At 42.2% G+C, this 21395-nt stretch overlaps 1 protein-coding gene across 5 annotated transcripts in view; it reads right to left on the reverse strand.

Annotated features, from left to right (window-relative positions):
• LOC105480390 (microtubule associated protein 4) overlaps positions 1-21395 on the reverse strand; it is a 230273-nt gene that overhangs the window by 177528 nt on the left and 31350 nt on the right. Inside the window, exon 1 of one of the 5 annotated variants that reach the window (XM_071091603.1) lies at positions 10776-10897. The exons of the other annotated variants lie outside the window; for them this stretch is intronic. The gene's annotated coding sequence lies outside the window, so the exon portion shown is untranslated. Of the gene's footprint in view, positions 1-10775; positions 10898-21395 lie in introns of those variants that run through there. 5 annotated transcript variants of the gene reach the window in all.

Raw genomic sequence — 21395 nt, forward strand, 5'->3', positions numbered from 1 at the left:
TAGCCTATCTGGCATGCCTTTGTCTCATAAATGCTTAGAGGACATTTCACACTACTTAGAAAGGAATGATCTCATCCCACTGACCCAACAGCTAATTTTATCAAAAAGCTTTTTGTTAAAAGCTGTGATAACCCAGGAAACCAGATCTATTTTTACTGTTATGACAAGGAAAAGGAACAGGGAAAATCATAGGGAAAAAACAGCTTACACATTGATCATTTAAAAAAATCACTTAGGGGCCCGGCACAGTGACTCATACCTGTAATCCCAGCACTTTGGGAGCCTGAGGCAGGAGAATTACTTGAGGTCAGGAGTTCGAGACCAGCTTGGCCAACACAGTGAAACCCTGTCTCGACTAAAAATACAAAAAAAGAGCTGAGCGTTATGGCACACACCTGTAATCCCAGCTACTTGGGAGGCTGAGGCACGGGAATCGCTTGAACCTGGAGGGGGAGGTTGTGGTGAGCTGAGATCATGTCACTACACTCCACCCTGGGTGATAGAGAGAGACTCTGTGGCCAAAAAAAAAAAAAAATTTTTTTTCACTTAGGCCAGGTGCAGTGGCTCATACCTGTAATCCCAGCACTTTGTGAGGCTGAGGTGTGAGGACTGCTTGAGTCCAGGAGTTCAAGACCAGCCTAAGCAACATACTGAGACCTTGTCTCCACAAAATATACAAAAATTAGCCAGACATGGTGGCACATGCCTGTAATCCCTGCTCCTTGGGAGGCTGAGGTGAGAGGTTTGCTTGAGCCCAGGAGGTTGAGGCTACAGTGAGCTATGACTGCACCACTGCACTCTAGCCTGAGAGACAGAGAGTGAGACACTGTCAAAAAAAAATAGTAATAACTTATTCTACAGTTTTCCCCCTTTCTTTGGTGTCTAGCTACAAGTGAACAAAAAGAAAAACTTTCAGAATTGTTCAATGCAAGAAAAAAATCATTATTTTAATAATTAAAAAGCAAACTTCATATTACAGTCCAAACACTAAACCTACCTTGGGTCTGATTTGTATGAAAAAGAAAAAAAAAGATTTCTCTCCAATATTACCCCAAGAAATACACAACTCTTCAGTGGGAGATGCAATATAATAAAATGACAAGATATTAAAATTAAAAGAAGAAGAAGAAAAAAAACTAAGGGAGAAAAAAAAAACTGCGACCCATATAAAAACATAAGAACTAGACCAGATGCAGTGGCTGACACCTGTAATCCTGGCACTTTGGGAGGCCGATGAGGGAGGATTGCTTCAGCCCAGAGTTGGAGATCAGCCTGGGAAACATACAGAGATCCCATCTCTACAAAATATTTAAAAATTAGTCAGGCATGGTGGTGTGTGCCTGTGGTCCCAGCTATTCAGGAAGGTGAGGTGGGAGGATTGCTGGAACCCCAGGAGGTTGAGGCTGCAGTGAGTCATGATGGCACCACTGCACTCCAGGCTGGGCAACAGAGTGAGACCCTGTCTCAAAAAACTAAAAAATAAAAATAAGAACAGCCAGCTGGGCATTGTGGCTCACACCTGTAATCCCAGCACTTTGGTAGGCTGAGGCTGGCAGAGCACATGAAGTCAGGAGTTCGAGATCAGGCTGGCCAACATGGTGAAACCCTGCCTCTACTAAAATTACAAAAATCAGTCAGGCGTGGTGGCACGCACCTGTAATCCCAGCTACTCGGGAGGCTGAGGCATGAGAATTGCTTGAACTTGGGTGGCGGAGGTTGCAGTGAGCCAAGATCGCACCACTGCATTCCAGCCTGGGGGACGGAGTCTCGCTCCGTCCCCCCCCCCAAAAAAAAAAACAGCAGTTATTGCAGACTTATATTCCAGTGGCCATTCTAATCATTTTACATAAATTACTTCACTTAATATGTTAAACAACTCTAGGACATAGATAACCCCAATAACCCCATTTAAAATGAGGACACCAGGGCACTTAGAGGTTAAATAACTTGCCTGAGATTGCTCAGCTAGTAAAGTGGCAGACCTCCAACTTTTAATTTACTACCAAATATTGTCTCTCACAGCAATCTTTATAGCAAGCTCTATGCAAAGCTAAATGGTCATTCAATAGATTGAAAAGTCAAAGGCTATGATAATAGCCTTTAACAATTAAACAATAGTTAAATTGTTTATAACACTACCTCCCCACCTTTTCCACCCATAGCCACCCAAACCCAACCAGGCTGGGTAACCAGTTAGCTCCCTTCACCAACACCACTACCGATCTGACCCTCAAATGTAGTAAGTGCCATGCATTAAGCATTCATCTCCTATAAACTTTATTCCTCCTGTTTTTTAATTATTTATAAAACTAGTTGTTATTCATCATTTATCATATTTCTGTGTACTCAAAGTACATGAATGTGCCTTCTGTCTTCATAGGTCCAAGGGAGTGCCTTCTTGATACTGTCATGTATAGAGCTATGGCCAAATGCTTTGACATAGGGTATGCCCCTCCAGACCCTTGAGGAGGCTGTTCTTTCTGCTTATGTAAACAGTACCAGTCTCTGAGCTAAAACACTTAAGAAACACAAAATAGATCAAGAACACTGTTTAGAGTGAATCTCCCTAAGTTTATATGTATCAGCATGCACGTGAAAACCAAATGAGTGAAGGTGGGTGATATAAACAAAGCAGCCTGCAGCAGGCAAACATAAGCAATGAAAGCTAATATAGTATCTTCTGGTGTGTAGACCAGCTGTCTGACTTTCTAATGATGAATGTTAGCCTACAGTAAGATAAAACAAAAGATGACTATAAGGCTGAGAAAGAAAGACTAAAATTACTGGCTTACAGCCTGAAAAGTATTCTGAAGACAAAAATCAGATACAGAATTTGGATACAGAATTTGGACCCATATGAAATGCATAAGGCTCTGCCCAAATCTCAACTACACCTCCCTACACTGTCATTGATTCTTAGTGGGCCAGAATACATTCAGTAAGAACAGTAATACTAGCATCAACATGAAATAAAATCTAAAAAGAAAATAAACTCAAGTAAAAACAGTTCTGAGGAAAGGAAAAAGGGTTCCTTCAAGAACAGGAAAAGCTGTTTAAACTCTGGTAAATAAAATTCTGAGGAAAGAAAAAAATGGTCCCTCCAAGAATAGGAAAAGCTGTCACAAGAGCTACAGAACCTCCCTTTATCGCTTCATGTGCTGGATTGATCCTATAAACTCAAAACCTGCATCAGAATGAGTAACATATGAATAACTAACATATGAATAAGAGTGGATAAGTATGTTAAATCAAAAATAATTTATATCAATTATTATCATCGTCAATACTAAAATAATTCTTTCACGCTTAATAACTAAAATGCTATTCTTCTCTACCTTTTCATCTTATTTATTTATGAGACAGGGTCTCATTCTGTTACTTAGGCTGGAGGGAGTGACACAATCTTGGCTCACTGAAGCCTTGATCTCCCGAGGCTCAGGTGATCCTCCCACCTCAGTCTCCCAAGTAGCCAGGACTACAAGTACGTGCCACCATGCCTGGCTAATTTTTGTATTTTTTGTAGAGACAGGGCTTCTCCACGTTGCCCAGGCTGGTCTCAAACTCCTGGGCTCAAGTGATCTTGTCACCTTGGCCTCCCAAAGTGCTGGGATTACAGGTGTGAACCACAGCACCCAGTCTCCATATTTTCAATACCTACCCCTCAACCTACCTCCATCCTATGAAAGTCACCATGACTTTCAGGAGCACTCTATATGATATATACTTCTAGTATAGAGTTGATACATGACATGTGCTTCTACTATACCACTTTATTATTTATGTGCCTATTACCCTTTATAAACTGTGAGCTCAAGAGTGAGGATTTTCGGCCAGGCACACTGGCTCATGCCTGTAATCCCAGCACTTTGGGAGGCCAAGGCAGGCGGATCACCTGAGGTCAGGAGTTCAAAACGAGCCTGGCCAACATGGCAAAAAGCCATCTCTACTAAATATACAAAAATTAGCCAAGCATGGTGGCGGGCGTCTATAATCCCAGCTACTCAGGAGGCTGAGACAGGAGAATCGCTTGAACCCAGGAGGTGGAGTTTGCAGTGAGCCGAGATCACGCCATTGCATTCCAGCCTGGGCATCAGAGCAAGACTCCCTCTCAAAAAAAAAAAAAGTGAAGATTTTCAGAGTATTTGGATGCTCACCCAGTACCTATCCCAGTTCCAGGAGCATGACAGATGCAAAAGAATGTACAAAAGAGTGAAGGAAAGAAAAATATATGTTTTTCTAATTCTCAAGTCTTCGATTTTTTCTTTTCATTACCATCCATGGCCAAAAAAAAAAAATTATATTATGACCCATTTTCACATACACACATATAAATGAAACGGAAGTTTTATAAATCAATACTCATCCATACTATGTACAATGCACTGAAACTTTCTTTTTTTTTTTTTTTTTGGAGACAGAGTCTCACTCTGTCGCCCAGGCTGGAGTGCCGTGGCACAATCTCGGCTCACTGAAAGCTCCGCCTTCCGGATTCACAACATTCTCCCACCTCAACCTCCTGAGCAGCTGGGACTACAGGCGCCCACCATCACACCTGGCTAATTTTTTGTATTTTTAGAAGAGACGGGGTTTCACCATGTTAGCCAGGATGGTCTTGATCTCCTGACCTCATGATCTGCCCGCCTTGGCCTCCCAAAGTGCTGGGATTACAGGTGTGAGCCACCACGCCCGGCCTACTGAAACCTTCTATTCCATTGTCTTCTGGTGTTGTTTTGCTTTTAAGAGTTGGCTGTAGGCCAAGTGCAGTGGCTCACGCCTGTAATCCCAGCATTTTGGGAGGCCGAAGTAGGCAGATCACATGAGCCCAGGAGTCCAAGACCAGCCTGGGCAACATGGTGAGACCCAGTCTCTACAAAAAAACACAAAAATTAGCCAGGCATGGTGGTGCGCCTGTAGTCCCACCTATTTGGGAGAGCTAAGATAGGAGAATTACCTAAGCCTGGGGGAAGTAAAGGCTGCAGTGAGCCGATATCATACCACAGCACTCCAGCCTGGGAGACAGAGTGAAACTCTGTCTCAAACAAACAAACAAAAACAACAACACAAAAAAGAGTTGGCAGTGAGTCACAATTTGAAAATTTCAGTTCTGGTAAAAACCAACCTCTTAACAGAAAGAGGTACCATTAAAACTGATTTTCAGTTTTCCAGTGCTGACGATACCCTCACAATAACAGGCCTCTCACAAAGAATCTCTCCAGAAAAAGAGAAGAGCAAACACAAGAAGAAGTGCCTGGTACAGAGGTTCCAATTCTTACTTCCTGAACATGAAATGCCCAGGATGCTATAAAATCACCATGGTCCTCAGTCATGCACAAACAGTAGTTGTGTGTTTGGCTGCTCTACTGTCCTCTGCCAGCCTATAGGAGGAAAAGCAAGGCTCTCCTTCAGTTAGAGACAGCACTGAAAGAACCCTGATTCAAGATGAGTGGGAAACTATACCAATAAACGCATTATGGATGCCAACAATAAATAAAAGTAGTTTTCAAACTTGAATGTGGACATCCCCTGGGAAGGTGGTTTAAAAGAGATTATGAAGTTCTATTCCCAGAATTTGATTAAGTAAATCTGGGTAGGGGTCCAGAAATCTGCATTTTAAAGGAGTCCAAATGGTTCTGATACAGATGATAAAACAATCCTTACTAGAAACATACTTACACAATTTAAGATTTAATCTCAAAAGTCATAGCTTGAACTCTTCTTACACTAAGTTAAAGGTTAAGCAAAGTACCTGCAAGAGGACTCTGTGCTGCTAACGGACTGGTTTTTCATCTGAACATTGTTTAGCTCAACAGTCCTTTCATAGGCTTCCTCTAAAGCAACTTGGTAAGCCACTAAAATCTAACTGTTCCTCTTAACTACAGCCCTTTGCACCAAGAAAACAGAAGAATGATATAAATGAAAGGCATTTCTGTTGCCCAGTCATTTGCTCTGTAACTGAAAGGGCTTTTGAAAACCAGTCACATTGACTATACAAGTGACATATGCAGTCATCAGTTTGGAATCTCTAAGGACTACAGCTCAAAAACAATCACTAACAGCTCAAAGTCTGACCCCAAAGTGCTTAAAAGCCATTGACGAAATAAAGCTTTCATAAGAGCATCCTACAATCCACACTTCTACTCCTTGCTATTGCAAGCCAATAGGATCTTAAGGTTTTAAATTTGACAAAATCGTATTTTTTAAAATTTTGTAAGACAGAGTCTCACTCTGTTGCCCAGCTGGAGTGCAGTGCCACAACCTCGGCTCACTGCAGCCTCTGCCTCCCGGGTTCAAGCAATTCTCCTGCCTCAGCCTCCTGCATAGCTAGGACTATAGGCATGCGCCACCACACCCAGCTAATTTTTGTATTTTTAGTAGAGACAGGGTTTCACCATATTGGCCAGGCTGGTCTTAAACTCCTGACCTTGTGATCCGCCCACCTCAGCCTCCCAAAGTGCTGGGATTAAAGGCGTGAGCCACCGCATCAGCCATTTTGTATTTTTGATAGAGACGGGGTTTTGCCATGTTAGCCAGGCTGGTCTTGAACTCCTGACCTCAGGTGATCTGTACACCTTGGTCTCCCAAAGTGCTGGGATTACAGGTGTAAGCCACCACGCCCAGCCAACAAAATCGTATTTTAAATGCACTAAGTAATTGCGTCAGCAATCCAAAAATGATATTAAGAAAACAGTTCTGGGCCGGGCGCGGTGGCTCAAGCCTGTAATCCCAGCACTTTGGGAGGCTGAGACGGGTGGATCACAAGGTCAGGAGATCGAGACCATCCTGGCTAACCCGGTGAAACCCCGTCTACTAAAAAATACAAAAAACTAGCCGGGCGAGGCGGCGGGCGCCTGTAGTCCCAGCTACTCAGGAGGCTGAGGCAGGAGAATGGCGTGAACCCGGGAGGCAGAGCTTGCAGTGAGCTGAGATCCGGCCACTGCACTCCAGCCTGGGCGACAGAGCGAGACTCCATCTCAAAAAAAAAAAAAAAGAAAAGAAAACAGTTCTGCTTAAAATAGCATAAAAAAATACTTAAAAGAAGTGAACAATTTATTTATTTATTTATTTATTTATTTTGAGACGGAGTTTTGCTTTTGCTGCCCAGGCTGGAGTGCAATGGTGCGATCTCAGCTCATCGCAACCTCCCCCTCCCGGGTTCAAGCAATTCTCCTGCCTCAGCCTCCTGAGTAGCAGATATTACAGGCACATGCCACCAGGCCTGGGTAATTTTTGTATTTTTAGGAGAGATGGGGTTTCATAATGTTGGTCAGGCTAGTCTCAAACTCCTGACCTCAGGTAATCCACCTGCCTCGGCCTCCCAAAGTGCTGAGATAACTGGCATGAGCCACCGTGCCTGGCTGAAGTGAACAATTTATACTCTGAAAAATACAAAAAGAATTCCTGAAAGAAATTAAGGAAGATTTAAATGGAAAGACATCCAAGTTCATGGATCAGAAGATTTAACATTGCTAAGATGACAACTCTTCCCAAACTGATCTACAGATTCAGGCACAGTGGCTCACACCTGTAATCCCAACACTTTGGAAGGCCAAAGTGGGCATATCACTTGAGCCCAGGAGTTCAAGACCAGCCTGGGCAACATGGCAAAACCCCATCTCAGCCTGGGTGATGGAGTGAGATCCTGTGTCCAAAAAAATACACAAAAATCACACCAAGCTTTTTTGTAGAAATTGACAATCAATCCTAAAATTCATATAGAAATTCAAGGGACCCAGAATAGCCAAAACAACCCTGAAATAAAAACAAGGTTGACGGACGCATACTTCCCAATTTCATAACATACTACAGAAAACTATAATAGTCAAGACAATGTGGTACTAGCATAAGCATAGACAAAGTCCTGGGAGGGTAGCACACCCCAATTCCACCAGGAGAGATGCTCCTTCACTCAGGACCTTCCCAGACCTTGTCTTATATATCTCTTCAGCTGGCTATTTATTTGTATCTTTTAAAATATCCTTTGTAATAAACTGGTAAATATGTGTTTCCGAGTTCTGTGAGCTGCTCTAGCAAGTTAAGTCCATGGCTATAAATGGGAATGCCAATTTATAGCCAGTCAGTCAGAAGCACAGGTAAAATAAGCTGGAGCTTACAACTGGCATGTGAAGTGTGGGGAGAGGCAGTCTTGGAAACTGAGCCCTCAACCTGTGGAATCTTGTTGCTATCTCCAGGATGATTATGTCAGAATTGAGCGGCTGGCAGCTGCAGAAATGACTGTTTGCTTGCTTGCTGGTGGGGATAAACCCCCACACATCTGTTTTCAGAAGGGTGCTATGAGAATACCAGCAGTAGGAGAAACGGAGTTTGTTTTTTTCACACACACCTGTATCTAAAATACCAAAAACTCTGGCATAATTAAAACTTTTTAATAATAAAAAGACAAATTAATTAAAAAATGGACAAAGAATCTGGACATTTCTCCAAAGATAATATACAAATGGTCAATAAACACATTAGTCACCAGAAAAATGAAAGTCAAAACCACAATGAGATACTACACCCAGTAGGATGACTAAAATAAAAAAGACAGATAATGAATGGCAAGTGTTTTAGATGTGGAGGAAACTGGAACCCTCATATACTGCTAATGAGAACATAAAATGGTGCAGCCAGCTGAAAAAGTCTGGCAGCTCCTCAAAAGGTTAAACAGAGTTACCATATAAAAGCAGAAATAGGCCGGGCGCGGTGGCTCAAGCCTGTAATCCCAGCACTTTGGGAGGCCGAGACGGGTGGATCACGAGGTCAGGAGGACCATCCTGGTGAACACAGTGAAACCCCGTCTCTACTAAAACTACAAAAAAAACTAGCCGGGCGAGGTGGCGGGCGCCTGTAGTCCCAGCTACTTGGGAGGCTGAGGCAGGAGAATGGCGTGAACCCGGGAGGCGGAGCTTGCAGTGAGCTGAGATCCGGCCACTGCACTCCAGCCTGGGCGACAGAGCAAGACTCCGTCTCAAAAAAAAAAAAAAAAAAAAAAAAAAAAAGCAGAAATAACCCAAATGTTCCTCAACAAAAAAATGATAAATGAGGTACATACATACAATGGAATATTATTCAGCCATAAAAGGGAGTAGAGTACTAATACATGCTACAAGATGGGTGAACCCTGAAAACAGTCATAAAAGACCATCTACTATATTAATCTGTGTATATAAAACATCCAGAGTAGGTAAATTTATACATAAAGTAGATTCATGGTTGTCTGGGGCTTGGGGTTGATTGTATTAGGGAGTGATAAAGAACATGGGATTTCTTTTGGGGGTCATGAAGATGTTTTAGACTTTACTGCACTAATGGTGCACATGTCTGTGAATATATCAAAAAACACTGAATTGTACATTTTATTTATTTATTTATTTATTTATTTATTTATTTATTTATTTTGTGATGGAGTCTTTCTCTGTCACCCAGGCTGGAGTGCAATGGCAATGATCTCGGCTCACTGCAACCTCCGCCTCTTGAGTTCAAGTGATTCTCGTGCCTCAGCCTTCCGAGTAGCTGGGATTACAGGCACACGTCACCATGCCCGGCTAATTTTTGTATGTTTAGTAGAGATGGAGTTTTGCCATGTTGGTCAGGCTGGTCTCAAACTCCTGGCCTCAAGTGATCTACCTGCCTCGGCCTTCCAAAGTGCTGGGATTACAGGTATGAGCCATCACACCTGGCCTGAACTGTACACTTTAAATGGGTGAATTGTATGGTATATAAAATATACCTCAACAAAACTGTTACCAAAAAGAGAGATAACACCAAACACATGAAACTTCCTTCCTATGAAATTATTCTTAATACTAGCTTTAAGGATATTTCCTTTTTGCATTACTTTTAGAATATTTTCTACAAATATTATTTTCAGTCAGTCCAAGTTTTTTAAAAGCAAAACTTGTCAAAAGAAACATACTTTGTGAGAGATGCATATACAAACTTCTTGCAAGAAAAGGCTTGTTAGGGGGTGCCCCAAAAGCTAAGAAGAAAAATTAAACTTTCCACAGTTTACCAACAGGCAGCTTTCATTTTACACGATACTGCAAAACCATAAAAGTGAGAATGCAGGCTGAAACCATGCAAAGTGATCATAATAATTAATGAGAAAAACTGCAATTGCTCTGAAAAAAAAATTTTTTTTTTAATTGAGACGGAGTCTCACTCTGTGGCCAGGCTAGAGTGCGGTGGCGTGATCTCAGCTCACTGCAATCTCTACCTCCTGGGGTCAAGCGATTCTCAGCCTCCTGAGTAGCTGGGACTACAAGCACGTGCCACCACACCCAGCTAATGTTTGTATTTTTAGTAGAGATGGGGTTTCACCATGTTGGCCAGGATGGTCTCGATCTCCTGACCTCGTGATCTGCCCGCCTAAGCCTCCCAAAGTGCTGGGATTACAAGCCTGAGCCATTGCACCTAGCTGCTCTGTACTTTTTTAAAAAATTCTGGGCCGGGCACAGTGGCTCATGCCTGTAATCCCAGCACTGGGAGCCCGAGGTGGGCAGAAGAAGTTCGAGACCAGCCTGACCAACATGGCGAAACCTCATGTCTACTAAAAATACAAAAAATAGCCAGGCGTGGTGGCACACGCCTGTAATCCCAGCTACTCAGGAGGCTGAGGCAGGAGAATCACTTGAACCCAGGAGGGGTTCACTACAGAGGTTGCAGTGAGCTGAGACTGCGCCACTGCACTCCAGCCTAAGTGACATAGTGAGACTCCATTTCAAAAAATAATTTAAAAAATAAAATAAAAATTACCCAGGGGTGGTGGCGCACACCTGTAATCCCAGCTACTTAGGAGGCTGAAGCAGGAGAACTGCTTGAATCCGGGAGGTAGAAGCTGCAGTGAGCTGAGATTGCACCACTGCACTCCAGCCTGGGCAACAGAGCGAGATCCTATCTGCAAAAAAAGCAAAAATGTGTTGAGGTCAGACACAGTGGCTCACACCTGTGATCCCAGCACTTTGGGAGGCTGAGGCAGGCAAATTACCTGAGGTCAGGAGTTCAAGACCAGCCTGGCCAACATGGTGAAACCCCATCTACTAAAGATACAAAAAATTAGTCAGGCATGGTGGTGCATGCCTGTAATCCCAGCTGCTCGGGAGGCTGAGGCAGGAGAATCGCTTGAATCCAGGAGGCGGAGGCTGCAGTGAGCAGAGATCGTAACACTGCGCTCCAGCCTGGGTGACAGAGTGAGACTCAGTATCAAAAAAAAAAAAATTCACTGAAACATTAAAAACTCTGTCAGTTATAATTATAGGAAAATTAAAAGAACAGGAAAACTAATCATTAATGCACTAAAGCAGCAGGTGAGCAAAGGGCAAGCGAGCATTTCCGCCTGTCACATCAGTAGTGGCATTAGATTCTCAGAAGAGCACAAACCCTACTGTGAACTGTGCATGCGAGGGATCTAGGCTGTGCACTCCTTATGGGAATCCAATGCCTGATGATCTTCTGAGGTGGAAGAGTTTCATCCCGAAACCATGCCCTACCCCAACGTCCCCTTCCGTGGAAAAATTGTCTTCCACTAAACCAGTGCTAAAAAGGTTGAGGAGCACTGCACTAGAGAACACAGAAATATTGAAAATTATAATGTTTACTTTCTTTGAAAAAATGTATTAGTAGTTTAAATAGTGCTTACATTTTTATCATACAATTTATGATGTGCAATAGACATCTTTTCTTTTTTTTTTTCTGAGACGGAGTCTCACTCTGTCGCCCAGGCTGGAGTGCAGTGGCTCGATCTCGGCTCACTGCAATCCCCAACTCCCGGGTTCACACCATTCTCCTGCCTCAGCCTCCCGAGTAGCTGGGACTACAGGCGCCCACCACCACACCCGGCTAGTTTTTTTTTTTTTTCCCCAGTAGAGACAGGGTTTCACCGTGTTAGCCAGGATGGTCTCGATCTCCTGACCTTGTGATCCGCCGCCTTGGCCTCCCAAAGTGCTGGGATTACAGGCATGAGCCACAGTGCCGGGCCGCAATAAACATCTTTTCTATGCCTTAGCCAACTGTCACACTCCTTTCTGAGTCTGGAATAGCATCATATACTTTATGTTTTATACTTCAATATCACAGAATACCTTCTAGAGTTATTTCACTATGAAATTTCTTGCCAGCATTACTTCTTTTTTTTTTTTTTTACCAAGCCACTTTATTCATTTATGTAGATGAGTTCACCTTCACTAAGTTATTTTGGCTACATATCCAAAGTCTTTTGAATGGGAGCATCAGCATTCCCTCAGTGATCTATTTCTTCTGTAACTCCATTTGAGTTCAATTTGAATTTCACTTCCATTGTTGTTACTTTTTGGTTTTTTGCTGAAATTTCATCTTTTTTGGCCAATTCTATCGGTTATCTATTTTTGTTAACTATCACATAGATTTATCACTGGGAGACAAGGAGGCAACACAAATACATGCTTTGCATAATTGTTACTTACGTAGTGACTTGTAGACAGAAGAGCTGGCAGTGAATTTTGTACTTTATACAATTATTCACAGTTAATATGCTGTGTAAAATTTAAGCCATGTTATTAGGGAATTGGTATTATGTAACCATACCATGGTAAGTGAAATGTGTGTATATAAGAACCACATAAAGCAACAACACCCTGTATATCACATCTTAAAATCACAGAACTTAAAAGCCTTCTTCGCAATAATCTAGCCACAGTGTGTATGTGGACCCTTGATGTAGATACTGATGACCCGTCTACTTCCTGCCTGACCATTTCAAGTGATGCCCACATTACTTCACAGGGAGGCTCTTTCATTGTTGAACAATTCTAAGTGAAAAAATAAAGCCCGGCCGGGCGCGGTGGCTCAAGCCTGTAATCCCAGCACTTTGGGAGGCCGAGGCGGGTGGATCACGAGGTCAGGAGATCGAGACTATCCTGGCTAACATGGTGAAACCCCGTCTCTACTAAAAATACAAAAAACTAGCCGGGCGTGGTGGCGGGCGCCTGTAGTCTCAGCTACTTGGGAGGCTGAGGCGGCAGAATGGCGTGAACCCGGGAGGCGGAGCTTGCAGTGAGCCAAGATCACGCCACTGCACTCCAGCCTGGGAGACACAGCGAGACTCCGTCTCAAAAAAAATAAATAAATAAATAAATAAATAAATAAAGCCCCCAGCTAGTATAATGGTCAAAAGCATAGGTTCTAAAATCAGACTGCCTGAATTCCTATCCTTGCTTTTCCTCTGTTGAGTTAGGTAAATTTGGGCAAGGTATGTAATATCTCCATGACTGTTTCCTCATCTGTAAAATAAAAATGTTAAGACCTTCAATCATGAGGTTGTTATGAGGGATGGCAAGTGTTCAGTAAATTTTAACCTATAAAATTAATCATATTATCATCATTATCTGTAGAGTGCTTAGTCTTCCTTATCCATCCCCATGTACCTTGGTTCAAACCCTCTCCCCTCACCTAGATTCTGCACTAGACTCAGCTGAACACTGACAGTCTCTCACGCAGCTCTCCATATGGTCACCAGAATTATCTCTCCATATGGTCATCAGAATTATCTCCCCAAAAATAAAATCTGAGTCCTGTCAGCCTAAACAATTTGGCCTAAAGCCATCAGGTAGGGTAGAGCAAGCAGAGCAAGATCAGAGTCCTCGTTTAGGGGTGGGGAGGAAGCCATGGTGGCTGAAAGCAGAGTATCAAATACCAAGCAAAGTGGGGAGGGAATTCATGTGGTAAGGTGACCTGGCCCAACATAACTTATAAGGAGTCAAAAGATGGCTACTATTTTAAAAGATGAAACGAAACCTACAGATTGAGGAAACACAGTAATCCAAGAAGGAAAGAAAACCCAACATCTGTCAAGCAGACACAATTACTTATTTTAACTCAATGTTTCCTTGTTTCCTTGTAAACACGTGGGTGTTTTGGTGTTCATTCATTTTGTTACTTTCTTAGCACTGGTTTTCACAAAATTCACTTTCAAAATAAAATTTCATTTGGAATGATGTCTCTTGAATTTGTCAACAAAAGGAAACTCCTAGTGATGCCTGACATCAGCCAAACAAATATTTGGTATTTGAAAAAATGCTTGTTCTTTAAAAAACACATTTGTGGTTTCTCTGTCACTTAAAAAAAAAAAAAAGAGAGAGAGAGAGATGTTTGGCACAGTGGCACATAGCCTATAGTTCCAGCTACTTGGAAGGATGAGACAGAAAGGATTGCTTAAGTCCAGGAGTTCAAGGCTGCAATGAGCTATGATTATGCCTGTGAATAGCTACTGTACTGGGCAATGTATCTAGACCCTCATCTTTTAAAGAGAGAGAGAGAAAGAAAAAATACAAAAGAGAAAAGAAAATGACAAGAACAAAGAAAAAAGCAGACAATATTAACTGTGAATCTAAAACAGGTTGTAGGGCTCCTCCTGATGCTGTAACCTGATCATGGTGCACACTGATAAGCTCCCATTACAACAACATAAGAAAGCCACAGACAATGGAGCAAACCATCACCTTCCTTGTATTACAATCTCATGTCCTTGCTTTGGATGCTGTGCCTCCTAACCACACCTAGTAAAAGTAGCATCACATATTTGGCAACATCTAGTATTTAAGAACCAAGTAAAGGCCTAAAAGGAATTACCAGGCAAGACTGCATGGCACTGTTCAAAGAACACACACTTTTCATCAGGTAGATCCAGATCTCAATTATCCTTTTATTTTATTTTTTTTGAGACAAAGTCTTCACTCTGTCACCCAGGCTAGAGTGCAGTGGCAGGGTCAAGGTTCACTGCATCCTCAACCTCCAGGACTCAAGCGATCCTCCCACTTCAGCCTCCAGAGTAGCCGAGACCACAGGTGCATGCTGCCAAACTGGGCTAATTTTTTAAATTTTTTGTAAAGACAGGGTCTCACTATGTTGCCCAGACTGGTCTCAAACATTATGACATTGATACATAACTGTTAACTAGACTACAGACTTTATTCAGTTTTCACTATTTTTTTTAACCTGCATTTGTGTATTTCTATGCAGTTTTGTCTGATGTATAGATTTTTTTTTTTTTTTTTTTTTTTTTTGAGACGGAGTCTCGCTCTGTCACCCAGGCTGGAGTGCGGTGGCCGGATCTCAGCTCACTGCAAGCTCCGCCTCCCGGGTTCACGCCATTCTCCTGCCTCAGCCTCCCGAGTAGCTGGGACTATAGGTGCCCGCCACCTCGCCCGGCTAGTTTTTTGTATTTTTTAGTAGAGACGGGGTTTCACCGTGTTAGCCAGGATGGTCTCGATCTCCTGACCTCGTGATCCGCCCGTCTCGGCCTCCCAAAGTGCTGGGATTACAGGCGTGAGCCACCGCGCCCGGCCAGATGTATAGATTTTTACAACCACCACTGCAATCAAGATATAGAACTGTTCCGCTACCTCTCTATATTTACAGCCCCTCCACCCCCCCGTCCCCTGGCAATCACTAATCTATTCTCCATCTTTACAGTTTTGTCATTTTGCGAATGTCATATAAATGGAACTATATAGTACGTGACCTTTTGAGATTAGCTTTTTCACTAAGCACATTACCCTTGTAGTCTATTCAAGATGCTGCATGTTATCTATAGCTTGCTTGTTCCTTTTGATTGCTCAGTAGTATTCCATGCTATGGATGTCACATGTTTTGCTTTACACTTGTTGACAAAACATTTGGGTTGGTTCACATTTTGCTGTTTTGAATAAGTCTGCTACGAACAATTATGTACAAGTTTTTAAGTGAACATATATTTTATCTTATTTGGAGTAAATAACCAAAGGAGTGATTTCTGGGTAGTATGGTAAGTATATGTTTAATTTTTAAAGAAACTGTCAGGTGGACCCAGAGTCTATAATCCTAGCACTTCAGGAGGCCAAGGCAGAAGGATCGTTTGAGCCTAGGAGTTTGAGACACCAGTCTGAGTAACATAGCCGTACCCTGTCTCCACAAGAAACGCAAAAATCAGCTGGGCATGGTAGTGCATACCTATAGACCCAGCTACTTGGGAGATGAAGTGGGAAGATCACTTGAGCCCAGGAGTTCAGGCTGTAGTGAGCCATGATGGCACCACTGCACTCCAGCCAGGGTGACAGAGCGAGACCAGGTCTACTAAAAAAAAAAAAAGAAAGAAAATTGACTAGTAAAAATTAAATTAAGGCCAGGCGCGGTGGCTCACACCTGTAATCCCAGCACTTTGGGAGGCCAAGGCAGGCGGATCACGAGGTCAGGAGTTCGAGATCAGCCTGGTCAACATAGTGAAACCCTGTCTCTACTAAAAATACAAAAAAATAATAGTTGGGCATGGTGGTGCGTGCCTGTAGTCCCAGCTACTCAGGAGGCTGAGGTAGTAGAATTGCTTGAACCTCAGAGGTGGAGGTTGCAGTGACCCGAGATCACACCTCTGCACTCCATCTTGGGCAACAGAGTGAGATTTCGTCTGGGGGGAAAAAAAAAAAATTAAATTAAATTAAAAATTTTTGGCTGGGTGCAGTGGCCCACACCTGTAATCCCAGCAATTTGGGAGGCCAAGGCGGGTGGATTATGAGGTCAGGAGTTTGAGATCAGCACTCTAGCCTGGGTGACAGAGCAAAACTCTATCTCAAAAAAAAAGCAAAAAAAAAAAAAAAAAAAAAGAAATAGGCTGGGCTCAGTGGTTCACACCTGTAATCCCAGCACTTTGGGAGGCCAAGGCAGGGAGCTCACCTGAGGTCAGGAGTTTAAGACCAGCCTGACCAACAAGGAGAAACCCTGTCTCTACTAAAAATACAAAAATTAGCCGGGTGTGATGGTGGGCACCTGTAATCCTAGTTACTCAGGAGGCTGAAGCAGGAGAATCACTTGAACCCAGGAGGCGGAGGTTGCGGTAAGCTGAGATTGTGCCATTGCACTCCAGCCTGGGCAACAAGAGTAAAACTCTGTCTCCAAAAAAAAAAAAAAAAAAAAAAAAAGCAGAAAGTCAAAACTATTCTAAAAGACTTTTCTTTAATCCCTCATATATCGCGGTACAAAAATTGACAGAGAAAAGAATGGAAGAATGAGGGAAGGGAACACAAACATCCTGGATTCACAGTCTGTTCAAATGCTAATCAAATCACCTTTGAAAACCAATTTCAACACACACACACACACACACACACACACTTAGGTTGGGTGCGGTGGCTCACACCTGTAATCCCAGCACTTTGGGAGGCCAAGGTGGATGGATCACCTGAGATCAGGAGTTCAACACCAGCCTGGGCAACATGGCAAAACCCCGTCTCTACTAAAAATACAAAAATTATCCGGGCATGGTGGCGAGCACCCGTAATCCCAGCTACTAGGAGGCTGAGGCAGGAGAAATGCTTGAACCTGGGAGGCGGAGGCTGCAGTGAGACAGAGCAAGACTCTGTCTCAAAACAAAAACAAAAGAAAATTTAAAAAATTAAACATACACACTCAGACCCATATATCCTTTTCAAGTGAACCAAACCACAGCCAGTCTTTAATTTCTTTATAGCACCATTGAGACTCTTAAATAATTTCTTTGAAATAAACTATAAAAATCAGATTCTTGTACACATTCTTTTTTATGGTTATTGATTTTGGCAAGATAGGAGAATTAAAAGAGGGAATAGTCTATACAGCAATGTGAAGTCTACCAATCTAGATATTCATCAATTATAAAATAACTAAGAATCATTTTAGTTCAAACTACCACCACATATCATGTTCATTCAACAACTACATCCCAGGCTCTGGACTAGGGTTCATGGCTTCCACAGGACATCGTACTATTCCAGACTAAACTGAGTCCCTTAGGTCCCTAAGACTCTTTTTTCTATTCATCTGTATATCCCCAAAGGATTTTACATAAATTATAAATCAACCATGTAAGATAATATCCTGCTGCCAATGTGAGGGCTAAAAACTTGATCTTGCAATTTGTTTAGTCTAATTCTCTTCCAGAGTTTCTGAACACCTTTACTACTGAAATTTTGGACAAGGTAATTGTTATGAGAGGTTGTCCCCTAAACTGGAAGATGTTTAACAGCATGCCAATAGCACCTTCCCAGTTGTGACCCATGAGAAATGTTTCCAGACACTGTCAAATGTCCCCTAAGGGGCAAAATCACAACTCTACCCCTACCCCCACTGAGAACCACACACCATAAAAATCTAGGGATTGGGAATGCAGGGAAATGGAAGGATTAGGTGAAGGAGTAGCTAAGGAGAACAGGGTGGGTTTTTTGGTTTTGTTTTTGTTTTTTTGAGACAGATTCTCACTTTGTCACCCAAGCTGGAGTACAGTGGCGCGATCTTGGCTCACTGCAACCTCCGCCTCCCAGTTCAAGCTATTCTCGTGCCTCAGCCGCCCGAGTAGCTGAGATTATAGGTGTGGACTACCATGCCCAGCTAATATTTTGTATTCTTAGGAGAGACAGGGTTTCGCTATGTTGGTTGGGCTGGTCTTGAACTCCTGGCCTCAAGTGATCCACCTGCCTCAGCCTTCCAAAGTGCTGGGATTACAGGTGTGAGCCACCGCGTCCAGCTCAAGTAATGAAAATATTCTAAAACTGATTGTGGTAATGGATGCACAACTGTGAAAATACTGAAAACCAATGAACTGTATACTTAAAGTGGCTGAACTGTATGTTATATAAATTATATCTCAATAGAGCTATTCTTTTTAAAATTCAGATTCTGGACTCCACTCCAGATCTCATAAATTAGAATCAAAAGCAGAAAGCCAAAACTATTCTAAAATACCTTCCAGGATCACCAGGAGGACATTTGGGGTTCACAGCCAGACAGTGATGAACATCTCAAACTAGAAGATGCACAGACTGGCCAAGAGGAGAATGCGCTTGCTGTGCACTACCCAATGGTTAACTGCTTGGAAAAATATGAAAACTGATAACGTGTTAAATATGTTCAATAACACATCTCAAATTTATGTCTAAGAACACATTTCAATTTCAACTCCGTGTTAAGTTGAAAGGATAGCTTCCTAAACAAATTATGACATAAGTACCTTCACCTTTAAAGAAACAGAAACTAAAACTCCAAATATTATATGCTTTTGCTTCTATGCTCATTTACAAAGTGGTTTTACAATTACTGGTTTTGAGTTATACTGCAGCTACTCACACTGTAAGAAAAATATAACATAAAGTACAAGAAAATAAGATTGAGTATAATTTTTAATTAGACCTGATGCATCAATCTGAATAGCTAACACCAAAAATCCTAAGCTATGAAATCTAAATTTCCCAATAAATCTGAACATCTGGAAGTATACCTCATAGCAATTAGAAAAAACTGTACTATGGAAAAGATTTAAGTCATTCTGGTTTCTGTTTTGCAAGTTCCAGCAGAAAACTAATGCTAGGGTTCATTGAAACAAACACTGCTAGTATCTCCTATTTCCTCCAAGAACAAACAAGAAAGCCATTATTATCTCAAATGTTCTTCTGAAAAGTATAATGACCCTTCTTATAATATTATGGAAAATATGAAAAAGAATTTTAATCAAAATAGCATTTGTAAAGTCACGTGAACACTTTCGTTTTCATTTTATTTTTAAACTTTAAAATCTAAATACCTACCCAAACACCCAGTGTTTCTAAAACTAATGACTAAATCTGATTTACTTCTGTCTCTAGTATATAAGTGACATCTGAACTATGAGACTCATATGAAAAAGTATGTCATTTATTTGTACATGAACTGTCTCTCAGGCACTCGACCTAGGGGAGTAACACATATCAACGATCTCCAGAATGTGCATATTACAACCTGATACCAAAGTGATGCTATATTCATGTATTTATTAACAAAGAATGATGCTTACAATATATTGAGCAAAAAGTTCATGAATAGTATATATAGTTCTTGTTTTCACAAGAAAAATATGTATATATATTCACAGGAAATGTCTAGAAGAATATATATGAAAATGTTATTCTCTTATATAATGTTTGTGTTTCTAAATTCTCTACATTAAATAAAAGTTTTGCAAAAAGAAAAAAAAATGCCTGGATAAAAACACATCCAGGCCAGGCATGGTGGCTCACACCTGTAATCCCAGCACCTAGGGAAGCCAAGGTGGGCGGATCATGAGGTCAGGAGTTTGAGACCAGCCTGGCCAACAGGGTGAAACTCCATCTCTACTAAAAATATAAAAATTAGCCTGGCATGGTGGCATGCGCCTGTAATCCCAGCTACTCCAGAAGCTGAGGCAGAAGAATTGCCTGAACCTGGGAGACAGAGGTTGCAGTGCGCTGAGATCACACCACTGCATTCCAGTCTGGATGACAGAGCAAGACTCCATTTTGAAAAATAAATAAATTAATTAATTAAAAAAATTTTTAAAAATAAAAACACACATCCAAACCACTGCCGGTCGGGAAAAAGAGAAAGAAAAACAGATACACAAAAACTCTTCTGTTTCTGGGAAGATGGGGTAGACATGCTTTTTCCTTATTCTTGCCATCAGTACAACTAAAAATCCTGAACATTATGCTCTGAAAAGTGGAAAGAAAGCGGAACAGCTAGAGACTTTAGCACACAAGGAATAATACGGGGACAAGTTCCCTGGGTTTTCTTTTTGCCTCATATATCCCAGAATTAGAACTAATGAAGCTGGCAATCCAGAAACATCAATAAATACAGAAGGGAAAAGTCCCAGCCGGGAGCAGAGTAGTGCATGCCCGTAATCTTCGCTACCCTGGGAGGACTGCTGGAGGGCAGGAATTTGAGGATACAGGGTACTATATTCACAAACCTGTGAATAGCCACTGCACCACAGCTTGTGCAACATAGCAAGATCCTGTCTCTAAAAAAAATAAAGGCTGGGTGTGGTGGCTCCTGCCTGTAATGCCAGCACTTTGGGAGGCCAAGGCGGGCAGATCACTAGAGGTCAGGAGTTTGAGACCAGCCTGGCCAACATGGTGAAACCCCATCTCTACTAAAAATACAAAAATTTGGGCCAGGCAGAGTGGCTCACACCTGTAATCCCAGCACGTTGGGAGGCCGAGGGGGGCAGACCATGAGGTTAAGAGATCAAGACCATCCTGGTCAACATGGTGAAAACCCGTCTCTACTAAAAATACAAAAATTAGGTGTGGTGGCACGCACCAGTAGTCTCAACAACTCAGGAGGCTAAGGCAGAAGAATCACTTGAACCCAGGAGGTAGAGACTGCAGTGAGCCGAGATTGCGCCACCGCACTCCAGCCTGGTGAAAGAGTAAGACTCCGTCTCAAAAAAAAAAAAAAAAAAAAAATACCAAAGTACAAAAATTAGCTGAGCAGGCCGGGCACAGTGGCTCACACCTGTAATCCCAGCGCTTTGGGAGGCCGAGGTGGGCGGATCATGAGGTCAGGAGTTCCAGAACAGCTTGGCCAACATAGTGAAATCCCATCTCTACTAAAAATACAGT

Source organism: Macaca nemestrina, chromosome 2 (assembly GCF_043159975.1).
Source record: "Macaca nemestrina isolate mMacNem1 chromosome 2, mMacNem.hap1, whole genome shotgun sequence".
Lineage (NCBI taxonomy): Eukaryota > Metazoa > Chordata > Mammalia > Primates > Cercopithecidae > Macaca > Macaca nemestrina.